Source organism: Neomonachus schauinslandi, chromosome 9 (assembly GCF_002201575.2).
Source record: "Neomonachus schauinslandi chromosome 9, ASM220157v2, whole genome shotgun sequence".
Taxonomy (NCBI): domain Eukaryota; kingdom Metazoa; phylum Chordata; class Mammalia; order Carnivora; family Phocidae; genus Neomonachus; species Neomonachus schauinslandi.
Genome location: NC_058411.1, coordinates 70206460 through 70211976, shown reverse-complemented (window position 1 = coordinate 70211976; position 5517 = coordinate 70206460). Strand labels below are relative to the sequence as shown.

The window sequence follows — 5517 nt, the reverse complement described above, 5'->3', positions numbered from 1 at the left end:
ACCTGAGCTGAGATCAAGAGTTGGGTGCTTAACTGACTAAGCAACCGAGACACCCTGGAAACTGATATTTTAAAATATAATTTACAATAGCATTGAAAAACATGAAATACTTAAGATGAATTTAACAAAATACGTGAAAGGTCTATACACCGAAAACTGAAAAATACTGCCGAGAAAAAAAAATTTAAAGGCCTATATTAGTAGAGAGATATACAATGTTCATAGGTTGGAAGACTCAATATTGTTTCCCTCGAAATTGATTTGTACCTCCCAAGCAATACTGGTAGGAATTCCCACAGGGATTTTGTAGAAATTGACAAGGTGAAATAAAAATGTATATGAAATTCTAAGGCCTAGAATAGACAAAACAATTTCAAAAAGGAGGAATAAAGTTGGAGGACTCATGCTAATTTTAAGACTTTCCATAAAGCTACATCTAATAATGACAGTGGGGTGTTGGCATAAGAACAGACATGCATATTAGTGGACCAGAATAGAGTTCAGAAAGAGACCCACACATACATGAGCAATTTATTTATTTATTTATTTATTTATTATTTATTTTTATTTTTATTTTTAAAAATATTTTAATTATTTGACAGAGAGAGAGAGCGACACACAGCGAGAGAGGGAACACAAGCAGGGGGAGCGGGAAAGGGAGAAGCAGGCTTCCCGCTGAGCAGGGAGCCTGATGCGGGGCTCGATCCCAGGACCCTGAGATCATGACCTGAGCCAAAGGCAGTCCCTTAACCAACTGAGCCACCCAGGTGCCCCAGCAATTGATTTTTTTTAAGATTTTATTTATTTATTTGACAGAGAGAGACACAGCGAGAGAGGGAACACAAGCAGGGGTAGCGGGAGAGGGAGAAGCAGGCTTCCCGCGGAGCAGGGAGGCCGATGCGGGGCTCGATCCCAGGACCCCGGGATCATGACCTGAGCTGAAGGCAGTCGCTTAACCAACTGAGCCACCCAGGCGCCTGCAATTGATTTTTTAAAAGACTTTATTTATTTGAGAGAGAGCGCGAGAGCACGTGTGTGAATGAGCACGGGGGAGGGGCAGAGGGAAATGAAAAGAGAGAATCTCAAGCAGACTCTGCACTGAGCGTGGAGCCCAACATGAGGCTTGATCTCATGACCTGCGATCATGACCTGAGCAAAACCAAGAGTCGGATGCTCAACTGACTGAGCCACCCAGGCATCCCTGAGCAATTGATTTTTGACAAAAGTACCAAGGTAATTCAATGGAGAAGGCACAGTTTTTTACACAAATGGTGTCAGAACAAACTATATGGGGGAAAAATACTTTGACTTTTCTCTCACACCATATAAAAAATTTAACCTGAAATAAATTATAGACCAAAATATAAGAGCTAAACCACAAAATTTCTAGGAAAAAACTTAGGAAAAAATTTGTGTGACCTTGGCAAAAATTCTTTAGATAGGAACTTGAAACTTGAACATCAAAATTAACAACTTCTGCTCTTGAAAGGATATTGTTAAGATGATGCAAAGGGAAAACATAGCCTGGGAGAAGATATTTGCAAAACATATGTTCAGGAAAATTATTTGTTTTCAGAATATATAAAGAACTCTTATAATTCAATAACAAGATGAGACAACCTGATTTTTTAAAAATAGGCAGAAGTTTTAAAGAGACCCTTCACAGAGTAAGACAGATGTTTGGGAAATAAGCACATGAAGAGATGCTTGACATCATTAGTCATTAGGAAAATATAAATTAAAACCAAATTGAGATAATACAACATTTCCACTAGGGTGGCTAATATTAAAAAGACTGTCAAAATCAAATGACAAGAGATCATGGAACAACTAAAACCCTCACACAGTGCTGGGGGTAATGCAAAATGAGAACAGCCTCTGGGGCGCCTGGGTGGCTCAGTCGGTTAAACATCCAACTATTGATTTTGGCTCAGGTTGTGAGCTCTATAATCAAGCCCTATGTCAGGCTCCTTGCTGAGTGTGGAGCCTGCTTAAGATTCTCTCTCTCCTTCTCCCTTTCCCCTCTCCAATTGCACACTCTCTCTCTCTCTGAAAAGAAAAAAAAAAAAAAGAACAGCCTCTTTAAACGACAGTCTGGCAGTTTCTTAAATAGTTAAATATATACTTACAATATGGCCCAGAAATCCCATTGCTAGGTGTTTATCCAAGAGAATTAAAAAATGTGTTCATAGAAAGACTTGTATGTATATATTCAAAATTGTCTCAATCTTGAAACTACCCAAATAGCCATTAACTATTGGTAGTTGGACAAATTTTGGCACATTCATACTATAATATTACTCAGGGATAAAAACAAGCTGCTATTGATACATGCAACAACCTGAATGAATCTCAAAAGCCAGACCTAGAAGACCACATACTCTATGATTCATTTATCTAAAACTCTAGAAGACAGAGAGCAGATCAGTGAATCCCATGGGTTGTGGGTGGGAGGAGGGTATTGACTTCAAAGAGACACAAAGGAAAGTTTTTTTTGTTTGTTTTTTAAAGATTTTATTTATTTATTTGACAGAGAGAGAGACAGTGAGAGAGGGAACACAAGCAGGGGCAGAGGGAGAGGGAGAAGCAGGCTTCCCTTGGAGCAGGGAGCCCGACGCAGGGCTCGATCCCAGGACCCTGGGATCATGACCTGAGCCGAAGGCAGATGCTTAACGCTGAGCCACCCAGGCACCCCCAAAGGAAAGTTTTGAGTGATGATGGAAATGTTCTATATCTTGATGGTCATGGTGGTTACATGGTGATACATTTGTCAAAACGCATCAGAGCGCTGTGAATTGTGTAAGACTAACGAATCACAGACCTGTACCTCTGAAACAAATAATACATTGTATGTTACAAAAAAATAAAAAGAAGATAGTAGGAAGGGAAAAATGAAGGTGGGGGAAATTGAAGGGGGAGACGAACCATGAGAGACTATGGACTCTGAGAAACAAACTGAGGGTTCTAGAGGGGAGGGGCGTGGGGGGATGGGTTAGCCTGGTGATGGGTATTAAAGAGGACACGTATTGAATGGAGCACTGGGTGTAATACGCAAACAATGAATCATGGAACACTACATCAAAAACTAATGATGTAATGTATGGTGATTAACATAACACAATAAAATTAAATTTAAAAAAATCTTTAAAAAAACAAACAAACAAAAAACGCATCAAACTGTCTCCTTAAAAATGGTGAATCTTTTTTTTTCTTTTCTGGGCCCTGGCCGCCTGGTGGGTTCACAGGAGGGCAGGCTGAGTGGTGCGAAGGGCACCCTAGGGGAGAGGAGGACGAGAGGCATGGTGGCAGGAGGAGGTGAGGAGTACCCTTCTTTGTCAGCCACGAGCACGTGGCCACTCTCCCACCCGCCCGAGGTCACCCATCTGAAGAGACGTCAGCTGGCCCCCTGGGGCCTTCGGGCCACCTACCACTGGGTCCTCGACAAAATGGAGCTCCTGGTGCCTGAGAAATTGAGGTCCTTATACAATCACCAGGCAGGTCCCCAAACAGCTTTTTCCCCCTGGGCTCCTATTACGAAATGGGGACTGATGTGTGTGGGATTGGCGGACACAGCCAGGCCTGCAGAGAAACTCAACTCAACCTGCTGTTGGGAGGGCCACAGGGTTTATTTGGTTAAGATACTCACTTGCAATTATTCCAAAAACCTGGAGTCTGTTTGCTGTTAATCTCTTTGTGGGGACAGCTCTTTTGTATTTGGAGATAGAACAAAGAACTAAAAACTAAAGCAAACAGTTAAGAGTTCCTGACCGCCCGAACAATCTAGATTGTTCTAGACATAACCACTGGGACTAAATTGATTTTTTATTTGCTTATTGATAAGGTGATAATAACTGTGCTAATGTTTGGAAGGCATAAAAAAATCAAACTGTATACTGGGAGCTAATAGTTGATTCAACAGAAAAATGGTGAATTTTATTGTATATGAGTTATGCCTCAATAAGGTTGATTAAAAGAAAATTTGCTTTTTCTGAAGAGAACTGGGGCAAGAGAGCATTCAAATCATATGCCACTGATGCAGAACAAGACGTAGCTGGGAGAAGGGCCACTGGGAGCCCGAACCATCAGAAGCTGGGGTCTTAAGGAGGACATGGCGGAGACTTGTTTCTCACTGGGCCCCGGGACACAGGTTGGAAGTGGCGACAGCAGCCTCCGTTCAGGAATCTGCTGAGAGGGATTTTCCAGCTGAAAGTAATGTGAGATAAGGGAGAAGCCTTCTGGAGGAGGCAGGCTTCCTGCGTCTGAGTAATTTCAGAACGAGAAACAGTGTGACAACCACCACTGGGACATGGCACTGAAAATGCGTCATCCCAAGGGCTAGTGGGGACCGAACCCACATGCACTTCAGCAGTGCGGTGCCGGAAACACAGGGCTTTGAGGCAAATGGAAATCAAGATGTTTTCAATATGTCGGATTGGAAATGAAGGGGCCATAAAGTAAGGGCCAGTGCCTAGGACTGCCACCGCTGAAGATTTCTAGACTTTCTGAGAAGGGAGCCAGGTCTCAAGTTCACCCTCCAAGTGCTGAGACAGTACGCATGGCCTTCCCATCCCCTGCCCCTAATATGGAGAAAAATGGTGCCATAAAGGCCACGTTCTTCCAACAAAGACATAGAATGACCAACATCATGGCAGGGCTGCAGTCAAGGATTCTGCCCCATTTCTGTGTATTTGTCCCCTCTCAGATTTCAATGAATCTTGGCTGTAGCCTTTGGCAATATAAGTAGAGGGTTCTGGGAATACAATTTTGTCTGAGATACTTGCTAACGGCTAGGGATTGACATGCTTTCTAAAATAAGTGGGTTCGAGGGGCGCCTGGGTGGCAGAGTCGGTTAAGAGTGGAACTCTTGATTTCTGCTCAGGTGGTGATCTCAGGGTCATGAGATCGAGTCCTGCAATGGGTTCTGTGCTCAGTGGGGAGTCCGCCTGAGATTCTCTCTCCCTCTCCCTCTGCCCCTCCTGCTCTCTCTAAAATAAATAAATAAATCTTTACAGTAAGTGGGTTCAAGTCTGGTACTTTGATAATCATTAGTGTGCTCTTTGATCTCCTCAAAAGTGAGGCACATATGGGGACAGCCGAACATTTAAGGTCCAAAGAGAATGACCCCTGTTCTGGTGGAAGAGAACTCCCCCCTGCAGCTACTAAAACAACCACAGTCTCTCCTAAATATGGGGATTCCTTTAGATGGACCCAGAAGAATAAGAAATTAAGGAGGGTGGAATTTAGGACTTTAATTTCTCTTGACTTTTAACACAAAGGTGAGATAATTTGATTTTAGGCTTTAATATTCAGGGGATTTCATTTTGTGGTTGTAATTTGAACCTGGGAAATTTGTGATGGGAGAAAGTTTATACCTAAATTTGGAATATTTTTTGTTATTAACAAATTATTGGAATAGCTTAATGTTGTCATTTAGTTTCACTGAAGAATCTCTGATGAGCTCTTTTGGGCAATGTGGCTGGACCTAATTTAGGATGGGAAATAGAATAAGGAGTGCTC

General features: G+C 42.4%; 1 pseudogene; it reads left to right on the top strand.

Annotated features, from left to right (window-relative positions):
- Positions 1 to 3299: 3299 nt before the first annotated feature.
- Positions 3300 to 3757, top strand: LOC110585493 (annotated as a pseudogene).
- The last annotated feature ends 1760 nt before the right edge of the window (positions 3758 to 5517 follow it).